At 36.1% G+C, this 12329-nt stretch overlaps 1 protein-coding gene across 1 annotated transcript in view; it reads right to left on the reverse strand.

Moving 5' to 3' along the window:
- Positions 1–2814, reverse strand: part of LOC113237880 — a 13403-nt gene extending 10589 nt beyond the window's left edge. The window contains exon 1 of the mRNA XM_026474579.1: positions 2668–2814. The gene's annotated coding sequence lies outside the window, so the exon portion shown is untranslated. The remainder of the gene's footprint in view (positions 1–2667) is intronic.
- Between the last annotated feature and the right edge of the window lie 9515 nt (positions 2815–12329).

Genomic DNA, 12329 nt, shown 5'->3' on the forward strand with positions numbered 1-12329 from the left:
ATTTATATTGTTTGTTACGACCTCGTTCGGCAGGATGAGGAGATTCTGGAGGTGCCCCGGAGTGACTGCCTTTACTAATAATCTGTTACTGTAGTGTATCGGGGATGTTTGCCGCATCCCTAATGATGCGTGTGTGAGGCAGGGTCAACAGCCTACAAACGCGGTGGCTGATACAAATGACAGCCAGTGGACACGGCCACATGTACGGAAAGCGAGGGAGCATTTGTCAGTTTTCCTCATACTTGAGAATTTCTAATTTGTTATATTGTAATGTTACTAACATAGCTCATAAGATGATTATCATTCTACTACATATGGATATATATCTGAAATAAATGTATTATTATTATATTTCTCCAGCCATTATTAACATCAAGTTGGTAAATGCAGAATCTTCCAAATTAATTCTATGCACTAACTTCGAATGATTTCTGTCTATGGACCTGTTACTACGTTGCATAGGTGTTTTTTAAGGAAAAGAGTTGCTGAATTCTCGTCCAACGGAATGGAAGTAAATTGCTGTAACCATAGCATCATTATGATGAGCTTTAAGTCAATTGTCTAACGTACAAAGTTGATACGAGCCGAAAGGTCCCATGTTTTCTAGAAAATATTCGCGTGTTATATAAACATGAATAAGTTCGCAGTAAACCTAGACAGCATGAATGCCTCGACACCAAGTCTTAGATATGAGGTTGCATCTCTTAACCGATAACACGCACTTGGCCTGTAGTATTAAGATTACTAATACTAAGATCGAACACCCGACGGGACTTGAACCCACGACAATGCTGCACCGTAGTATTGCTCTTACCAACTAATCCACGGGTCAAGTTGTCGAGCTTTCAAATTAATCCTATGTGTTTTTGTTATAGATCTTTGTAATGGCATTCGTCGCCGCAAGTGACATCTAATAGTATTAAATTAGAATCAAGGCTGTAATAACATATACTGAGGGTCTACCACAACCTCTCAAAACAATATTACTTTAACCTTACATTGACTGTTCGTACCATGACGCGAATAAAATAAGCTTACGATAATGTTGAAACTATGACGCGACTTTAACATTAAAGTAATATTGCTCTTATGTCAAATCTAGCAATATTAAAATAGTTATTGTTCTTAACTCGCAATGGAAACAATATTATTTTCAGTTTTATTGTCTTAATGTTGATTTGTATTGATTAAAAGTTAATTTGATGTTTATTTCGTAAAATTATGACAGCGACATCTATTTGCTCCTTGGCGACACTAACATTCGACACTAGACTATAATTCTGGGTTTAAACGTGATAATCAAGACTCAGCTTGCTTTATTTATTTTTCTTCATGAAAATGCGGAAAAATAATTGAAAACAATGTAATTTTAATAGATTTTATTATAACATACTTTTACTTTTTTAACAGTTAAAATTCTCTGAATGTAAATAACATTAAGTACTTACAACATCAAAAAAGAAAGAGATAGAAGCGTCATTTCTTTCCTATTTTTAGTAAGGAATGGACAATATTAAGAAATCATTCGTTCTTTCAATCACTGTAGAATAATAAATACATTACTTAGTTGACAGGTTGCTCATGGTACCAATATGAGTAATATTGTAATAAGCTTACTATAAGCTTACATTGAAAATTAGATTGTTTTTGCAAAGGCTATGGTAGGCCCCTTGTACGTACAATTCTAAAAAGTCAATCAATAATTCAAACGCGATGAAATTAATTTGTAAAATTTAATTATATATGAAAATATAAATAACATAGAGAATAAAAGTAGTCTTCGATGATAAAAACTTGCTTGAATGACATAATATAAACTATGCAACTCTATATTATTATCGTCAGATTTACTTTCAATAGACTGTAATTGAAATGGCCTCGAAGGTTCAATAGACTACTAATCATTACAATAATTACCTCAGTAACATATTTCTCACAAAATTGGCATTTTATTTTAATAACGTAGAGCTCTTTGTGAATAAGTTTGTCCAAGTAAACACCTGCTGCCACCTTACCTATTTCTGTCGTCTGTACAGATTTTTGCGGTTTAAAGCTCTGAGTGGCACTGCTATTCTTATGGACAGGCGTGGCTCTTACCATCAGAAACACTTATTCATCTTGTCACTTGATATTTAAAAAAAACTTTTTTTGTTTGGATTTATTATTTGGAACCGATTTCAAAAAAGAAGTTGGTTCTCAATCCGATTGAATTTTTTTTACGCGATTACTCCGGGAGACGTAAATTTTGATAATTCTTTTTTTGTTGGAAAGAGGGTACCTCAGTAGTGGTCGCATTTATATTTGAAGAAACTATTCCACCTCTAAGGGTGGCAATTTGGGGGATAAATCCGGTTACGCCCACTTTCCAGAAACCGATTTCAATAAAACTTGGCCAATAGTTGTAATCCCACGAATTTTTGCCGTCGGTTATTTATAAAAAAGTTATAATTATTTTAAATCATGTTTGAGTTCTTGTGACTGATTGGACTTCATGAATGTAAGGTACAATTTATTGGTCAAGCGTTTACATAATAATTATGACAACTGAGTGCGCCGCAAGGCGGATTACAGTGGGTCAGGATGCCGTTTTTGTTCGCCTGTGTATCACGAAGAAGTAAACTTGAAATGACTTTGAATTTGAACTTTTTGATGTTTAATAATACTTACAGCGCAGAGCTGATGAATCTAAGCGCAGCAAGAAGCTGCCAGGTAGGAGCGAGGCTGCTGAGCGCCGAGCTGATGAAGCTGCCGCACATTGCCCACAGTAGCACCAGTCGACGACCTCGAGTATCGGACAGATAGCCCCAAGGGTACGACATTACTATTATACCTGCAAACGTAAAGTTAAATTTGCTGACAGTTAAACGGTCTCTCGTGGAATACTAAATATAATTTGGAACAGCAGAAACTATGAGACACAGGGCGAGGCGTTACTTTACACCGGGACAGTTGCTTCAGCGGTACCAAGCACAAGTCCGATCGTGCATGGAGTACCTTTGGGATGGCTCTGCTACATACCAACTGGCCACATTGAGTTCAATTGACAAGCGTGTCAAGAAGCTTTTAGGTGACTCGGAAAGAGTAGATGGATGCTGCAGAGCCTTGAACACCACCGTAAAGTTGCCTGCTTATCAGTATTCTACAGGATTTATCACGGAGAGTGTGGATGGAATAACATGATTTAATTTTGCCTTCCCCTTTTCAACTCTGGGGGACTAGACGTAGACTTGGGTTCCACACTTATGTTGTGGATATTCCAAAGATTCGCACGATGCGCTTCCACATTTATATGGCGAACGTTCCCTGAACGTCTTCTCGTCTCATCTCACTCTGTCATCGTCACTTTCCATCAGGTGAGATGGAGGTCAAATGCGCACTAATATTTTTATATAAAAAACAGCGTTAAGTTACGGTGTACAAAGTCTTTACCTTGTGTCATCACTTCTCCTCTGACAGAGTTCCGTGTTAGACGATAGCTTCCAACATACATACCTATATTCAGATCCTTGGATTCCCATTGGGGTTTAGTAGTATTAGAACTTCTTGTGAAAGAATTTATCCAAGGAAGTACGGACACCAAATCTATTTCTATCGCCAATCAGCGATGTGAGCATTTGAAGGTTTTGAAGAGTAAAGCAGCTAGTGAAAATACAGGCACATGGGACATTTTAATGTTATGCAGTTGAGTTACAGTCCCTCAGATTATTGCGATTAAAGGAGCCGTTATAGGTAGGCATTCCATTTTTTAGGATCGAGACAAGTCTCTCTATAACTAAGCAGCCACATATCACAGAAATCCAACCGCCTCAAATTGTAAGGCGAGAATTAACCCATTTATGGACAAATTTCAGTTGGTATCCACACCCGACATGACGCTGATTTCGTGCAGATAGAAACACTTATTTTAATTATTGTGAATTTTTGTTTCGCCTTCTAACCTGCAAAGGGCATGGAAGAAAGCACACCAATTTCCTTAAGCGTCATGCCCAGATCGCAAGTGGCTGCGGTGACGATGATGCCCAGCCCGAAGATGTCAATCCCCATCGCCGTCATCACGATGAAGCATGCGAACAGGAGGCTGATATTGTATCTGCCATTGCCTTGAAAATGGAAAGGAATTTTGTCACCACAACGGCTTAGAAAAAAATAATGTCATTACAATTAAATAAGCTAAACGAATGTAACACAAAAGGAGTAAAATGACATGCATGTCGGATAGCCGGCTTTACTAAAATGTGGCCGAGGAGCATGCTCTCGATCATCAAAAGCTAGATGCCATTATTAAAAAAATCAGTAATTCGAAATATAAATTATGCTTGAAATGAAGACACACTATATTACAAAACACACAGTTGTACTCATTGACTTACAATTATATGGACGTCGGGTCCGCGCTAAAAAGTGTCCGAACTTATAGGGCGTTAAAATCGTATACAGAGCGTCATTCACGCTTTAGACTTCGTTTATTCGACTGACAGCGAAGCAAGTAAAATTAGACAGTACTGCGATGACATTACAATTTAAATTCAACGTTTTAGCTTTTTCATATTCCTTTACATGTCACTACGTTTAAATAGATTGACTTGGGACATTTTTTTCGTGGTTTTTGTATTAGACCCGTCGTCCATTTATTTGTAAGTCAATGGTTGTACTAGTTTTATTTCACCTATTTTACACCATACCTCTATTTCTGTTACCCGCTAAAACTATTTTTCGCCTGTAGTGGTATCTAGCGGCGTAATGGGTAACCACGAAAAGAAAACGTCACTGACATGATTTTCAATACAAGTACTTCTAATTGAAACATATAACTAAAGTATTTATTTTTTGTGTTTAACATAATTAAATAATCATAATTGAATGTCATGGATTGGTGGAATGCGATGAAGTTTCGGAAGGACTCGCGTCGCGGCCTCTAGCGGTATACGTGACAATTACGAAGCTAAAACCGGTGGAATGAGTAAAACAACAAATATTAAAATTATAAACTAGACTACAGCAGTTTCATTATTACGAAAATTTATCATTATTCTTAATTTAATATTTAAATAATTATAATAAAGTGTGATTGTAATTTATTTTAAGCCTAACTTTGGGAAAAACTTGTAACGACTATTTATTCGTAAAACAGGTTCCCCTGAAAAGAACGAGTATGAAATATGTTATTATAATATTGTATTAATTTTTAAGCATCATAGATAAAAACATCATAGAGTTAAATGGATCAAACTGTCTCTTTATTATTTGTATGTCCTTATTTCTCTAGTGAGTTTGGGTATAATTTGTGGTTGTTGGCAACACACATAGGTTGCCTATGTCTACGCAATGGAGTATTTCCTTTGCGGGTTAAAAAAATGGTGGTGAGTTTTTGTCAAACGTACTTGACGCTGGAGCAGTGCTACAATAATCTTTTGTATAAAGTTTTTGTTTCACAATAACTTTAAACCTCGCAAATGGCAAATCTTGAATGTTAATGGGAATTCTTTTTATGGAAGCGATTACATGTTTCAATGAATTTGTGACGTTGCGGAGACGATTACAACAGCCAATTTATCATAGCACGTAATTATATTGTCTCTCATTTTTTTAAATTACTATTCTTAACGTAAATAAAATTATATTGTTATAAACTATGATGCTAGAGATTCTCTGGGGTCTATCTATCTAGCTATCATGTCGACAGCATTTTCCCAGAGCAAAATGACATACCGTCATTTGGTGCTACACTGACGCAATTGTACTTCTTGTAATGTTACAGGAAATGGAGTTGCATTGATTTTTTAACTTTATTTCAAATTTATGATGTGTCAGTAAAACTTTGCGTGTTTTTACATGCGTGACACGGCTATGCCGCATGCAGGGAAGTACCTCAAATGCCGTAGATAGAAAATTTTACTGACAGAACATTTCATTTTGATCGCCTGACTGAACCGGGAGTCGAACCGCACAAATGTGAAAAAAAGTCACCTACAATTTTACTATACTAATCGAAAGCCTCAGTTATAAGGATTGTTTTCCTCTAAATAACATAGCATCTTATATAAAAGGAAGACCATGAAATTTACTTGTTTGTTAGGTGCTTGTTTTTGCACATTTATTGGGTTTGATTCCCGGTTCGGACAGCCGATTATTAAAAAAATCTTTGAATGTTGTTCGAATGGTTTTTAAAATCAACTTCTTTCAGTAAAATTTCAGTAAAATCGTCTTCTTTCAGTAAAATTTTCTATCTATGGTATTTAAGATACTTTCTCTCCGTGTGGCATAGCCGTGAGACACCCTCTCGGAATATGTTTAAAATTACTGCCAATTTTTATTCAAACATAAACACGGGTTATATGGTCTCAATGGTCTCACCACTAAGGATGCTGAAGACCGTGCAAAGTGGAGGAGAAAAAGCAGGAAAGCGGACCCCGGGCTCCGCAACAACACTGCTGAGGACGCAACCGGGACGACGCTCAGATGAGAGAGAGAGAAACACGGGTTAACAAATACTATATTATATATAGTATATTATATATATATAGTATATTACACATTTGTTAACAAACTTAATTAAATTTTACCAAAATAACAATTACTTGAATGTAGTACCAAATGAGCGATCCGTCATCAAGGCAACGGTTTGGCATCTAAAGTTATGTATTTACAATGTTAATTTTTCGTTTGTAACTATAATAGACAGAGACTATGGATTTATAAGCTCTCGCTCTTAATTATTGAAATATGTATAGGACCAAGAGTACGTCAATATTGACACGTATAGATGACTCAGGTGGTTAAGCCATCAACCAGTTATGTCCAATACTAATGCAAACCACCCTCTCTACTCAACTGTACTTACAAAATGTACTAATTTAAATCATTGACTTACAATTATATGGACGTCGGGTCCGCGCTAAAAAGTGTCCGCACTTGTAAGGCGCTAAAATCGTATAGGTACAGAGCGCCAAACTCCGCTTTAGTCTTCATTTGTTCGACTGACAGCGCGATACTGCGATGACATTACAATTTAAATTTCGAATAGGTTGACTTGGGACATTTTTTTCGTGGTTTTTGTATTAGACCCGTCGTCCATTTATTTGTAAGTCAATGATTTAAATTCCTTATTTTTAATTCACAAAAGAGCATTCCAATTTATACGCTACATACGATTTACTAACATTTCTCTGTACTGTATTATTTACCACTGCTTTTGTGCGAGTGAATAAAGTTATTATTATTATGGATCTCGGGCAAAGGCACATTCGACCAAGATCAGAGACTCAGGATCAAGAACCGGCGAACAGGACCAGAACCACTTTCTGCATTTGTGCTGGAAGTGACACGTCACAGAAATCCAACCGGCTCGAGTTGTTAGATAAGCAACGAAGCTAGCGAACGAACCCGTTTGCGGACAATACTAATAATAGGAATTTTTATTAAATAACTTTATTAAAGTTTTACCAAAGAACCTTATGTATAAAAACTTCCGAATTCCGACCATTAATTACATCACACACACAAAATTTTAGTTACATCATATACGTATTAAAACCCTACCAGTCATCTCTAGGGCTTCTTCATAACCATATTTATGTTGGACTTCCATCTTAGACTCCGTACTGCTCATTTCCATATCTTCGGTGTCAACGTAACTTTTGTTCACACTTGCCATTATTATTTAATTTATTAGAACTTTCTTCAATTAAAAGTTCAATGAATTTACTTTTTTATTTGCACTCTATTAAATTAAAAATTTCATTAAATTACTGTTTTAATATAACTTGCTTTATGTTAAATTAAATGTTTAATTTAATATTTTAATTACATTTTTATCTACGGATTAATTCAAATAGCATTTGAAGACTTCCCAACTATTCATAATCATTAACATATTACTTCTAATTTATCTGTCTTTAAATAAAATGGCTCTTGTTCATGAATGTCTAATAACAAATTGTTTTTTTTTCTATTGTGTTGCAGAATCATCACAATTTATGTTACTCAGTAAATTTTTCTATCGAAAGAAAAAAATTTAATTAGACTAGATACAATTACTAACTATAATTGTGAAGTATTATTAAACTTAACGCAACGAAAGTATTCATCTCCATTATTATCAAAATAAACACAGATCTAAGAATAAAGTCACAAACGCAGTTCAACGAGTTCTTTAACTAAAACCAGTCCGCCGCGGCCAGAGGTACGTGCAAGACTGGACGCAGCCTCTAGTAAGGTCACGCTATCGTGAAAATAGTTTATCGAGTACTTTATTATCTTAAGTTAGCTCGTCTACGACTTAGCACACCATTAGTTGGTATCTCGTCATTTTTATAAAATATAAACCGTGCCTTCGATAGTAAAGTGGCGCAATTCGAAAAGTAAAAATTTTCAGAACATAATGAAGAAGTCCCTAATTGTACCACTTATATATAAGTCAATAAAACGATTAATACACTACCCGATTTCAAGGGACCCTAAATCTTACATTAGGAGGTGCGATTGTAGTTAAGGAGATAGGGTCCCTAATTGGTCGTCTTATGTACAAGGTAATAAAATAGAATATAATTATTTACTTCAGACCATGATCTGCTATGCTATGTGCTATGGTTAGTACAATACAAAGTTACTTAATTCTCTTAATTCTAGAGAAATGCCATGTCTAGACCCTACACACTTGTAGCGGCACCCAATGTTGTTGGTAGGCGCAGTCCAGGCTGTTGGCAACAACGGCTAGGATGCTATTAGCGCTGCCACACACACGCATCATGAGTGAGGTAGCCCTCTTGCGAATAATGGCTTGAAAGCCATCTATGTGCGCCTCCGTGAACATGCCACTACTTACAGTGTCACGGCAGTACCATTAGCATCCTAAAAGCGTTGTTATATGTTATTATTGTATTATTAATAAAACACTCACTGAATTCAAGGTACCCTAAATCTTACAAAGATAGGGTCCCTAATTTGGCGACTTATTATAAGGTAATGAGCGTGGCGCCAGAAGTGGCGAAGGGCCCACGCTAACCCTTGACACAGGGCCCCTAAAATCGGATAATGTAATATGCGTTTTAGCCGTGAATTGAAGTACCCGATTCGTTGGTTTGTTCGACAAAATAAATATACGCGATTTAGATCCGAAACATAGTTTCATTTTCCACTAAATAAATTACGTAAAAAATAATGTAGTGTACGAAATAAAACTGTCTTTTTTGTCATAATTGGCGCCAGACAAATGGAATATGGATGTTGCCAGGTATGTAATGTTTTTGAATATATTTAATTAGTTAACCAAATTATTATTGAGCGCAGGTTGTAAGTATAATAATACTCTATTGGTAGTTAGTATTGTTATTAATATCATTGTACAATGATAACAAATAAAAATGTAGCAAAACAATTAAGTTGAGGCAGTAAAGCAGTAACGTTTTGGCCAGCCGTGGAGGCCTAAACAGCAGCTGCTCGCACGGTGACATCATTAAAGTGACGTCGCGAAGTATCACGTGTGTTTTTCTTTTTAAGGTTGAAATTTGTTGAGATTTTGTTTTTCTTACAACATTTTAATGAATTTGAATGCTGTAGCGAATTCACATATTGTTATGATTACTTACAAAGGCTTACGTAATTGCTATTATAGTTTCGTCAGGCGTTTTCGATTAAAATACTATAGGTCTCTCTTTCTGTCTCTAATATTTGCATTTATACATAGGAAAAATGATTACTTCTAGATTGAGAGGTCGATGGTTCGAGTCCCTGCGGCATGTACCCTATGACTTTAATTCTAAGTTACGTACGTGATTTGTGAATCTTTAATAACAAAACTTTCCGGTAACTTGCACGTTGGAAAAGGTAGGTAGCCCTTGGACAACGTGTGAAGTCCATATCTCGCAGTTTTTTTGGCCTTTTGTATCTGTAGAGCTAGCACGTGTCAAATATTGGGTAGAGAGAGAATGTCACAAGGCGGATGAAACTCCTGTTCATATTCTCACCCAATGTTACTCTTGATGGGCGTACGAAGCTCCATACTGGGAAGGCACATGCCACAAGCAGAGGATCTATAATCTGTAGGAGCCAGGAAATACATTCAGTTCTTCAATGCCGTCGGCCTTGACTCTGAACTGTAATTAGTGGTGATCACAATAGTTGATGGTCGCAGTGATGAAGGGGCAGCCCTGAATGAAGCCTCTGCGACAATAATAATAAATAATAACCAGAGCTCCTTGTGAAAGTGTTCGTCCAGGGAATCATTACTTACATCATTATTTTGTGGTACACAGGTTACGAAGTTGTTACAAGAATGAATTTTGAATCACTGTCATCCGCCTTGTGGCATAAAAAGTTTTCTTAATTTTTATTCATTTTTCATGCAATAATTTGTAATAATACTATAATATAATACTAAACTCATGGTCAATTTAGCTTTACACGCAATTCGCTTAATCAAGCAAATCTCGTGATGTATTTAAAAAATTTATTGCTTTATTTATTCATGGAAAACCAACAGTTTCAAACGTTTAATAAAAACATGGAAGAATGAAACATAAAGCCAGTTACAGGTTTCCACCTATAGCTTCAAACAAATCAAACACGAGCAGTAAACAAACGAACAATAAACAGTATTTCGTTAACAATATGCACTTTCATAAATATAACAACCCAATAGCGCCAACAGACATAAATTAATCAAGTATATTTGGTTTGATACAATTTATTTTGCCTTTATTTTAACTTAAGTTGCTCGAAAGGAACCTCCCACACGATCAATCGGCGAGTAAATTATGCCATTGGCAAATCCTTCCACTGCGATAACAAGCATTATGGTGCATGCCGTCAATACAATAAGAAGTAGATTTTTACCTCAACAAGCGATATGGAAAAAGGACTGTTAAGCTGAAAAGGGGTTGGGCTGGACACGTCTATCGCATACACCCACAGAGATAGGCGAGATGAAAGTTTTATCACAAAGTGAGATATCTTTGCAGTTACCAGCCCTGGCGAGAGATGTCGCTATTAACTGTATTTAAATATTTGTATTGATTGAAATTACTTTTTGTGAAATTATTCCACTAGTTTGTTATTGTTATTAATACAAAGATCGAACACTCAGAAAAAATTCCTTCGGCCGGATGGCCGGATTCGAACTGACGTCTTCTAGCTTACCGTGCCGCTACGACTAAAAAGTCGTTGCAAAAACCAAATACAAAGATACGACCCAAGCACAGAAAAATTCATGAGTTCCGCAGGTTCGTTCCGTTGCTTAGTTGGTATAGCGTCTGGCACGGTAAGCTAGAAGATGTCGGTTGGAATCCGGCCGGATCGAACGAATTTTTTCTGAGTGTTCGATCTTTGTATTAGTAACTATAACAAACTAGAGGAATAATGTCACAAAAAGTAAATGAATATCAATTCAACACAAATTTAAAATAACGTATCTTACCTGGTAACTTTTCTTTGCCATTACAATAAAGTACCTTCTGGCCATTGACTTACAAATAAATGGACGACGGGTCTAATACAAAAACCACGAAAAAAATGTCCCAAGTCAACATATTTAAACGTAGTGACATGTAAAGGAATATGACAAAGCTAAAACGTTGAATTTAAATTGTAATGTCATCGCAGTACTGTCTAATTTTGCTTGCTTTGCTGTCAGTCGAACAAACGAAGACTAGAGCGTGAATGACGCTCTGTATACGATTTTAACGCCCTATAAGTTCGGACACTTTTTAGCGCGGACCCGACGTCCATATAATTGTAAGTCAATGCTTCTGGCTTACCACACTCTAACCCGTCAGGTTCTTTTAGCGGTTCTTTAACATCAGTATTATTAGGACACGTGGGTCAGGGAAGAAAATCAAAATACGGTTAAAAATTCTCGTCATGGCGGATATTATAAGCATCGTTTACAATTGAGGTTTCAATTAAGGAGAATTTTATTCTATGTGGACTTTAAAATATATATATATATATATATATTAAAAGCTATATATGTATATGCGTTGGTAAAAATCTGATGAACCGAATGGTTCAATCGTAACGTATGTATTGTTGGAGTCAATCGTGACGTTTAGCCATCTCACGTTAACTGTGAAGAAAATTCATCGTGTAGAAACGTGCTTGTCAAAGGTCCGTTGAAAATTTGTGATGTCTGAAACTGGTACTGAACCAGGGGGATGCTTAGAGGAGACCTGTGCCTGATAATGGGACTTATTAAGGGTTCATGGTGATAACTATGTTCGTTCTTAAGAAAACAACAATTTGCGGTCTAAAAGAGCATAGTCACGGCATCACAGCATATCTATTATGGATAAAACAATTTCAAGGCAATTAAACATACAAAGACTTAACAAATA

Source organism: Hyposmocoma kahamanoa, unplaced genomic scaffold (genome assembly GCF_003589595.1).
Source record: "Hyposmocoma kahamanoa isolate Upper Pololo Valley unplaced genomic scaffold, ASM358959v1 94, whole genome shotgun sequence".
NCBI classification, from domain to species: Eukaryota; Metazoa; Arthropoda; class Insecta; order Lepidoptera; family Cosmopterigidae; genus Hyposmocoma; species Hyposmocoma kahamanoa.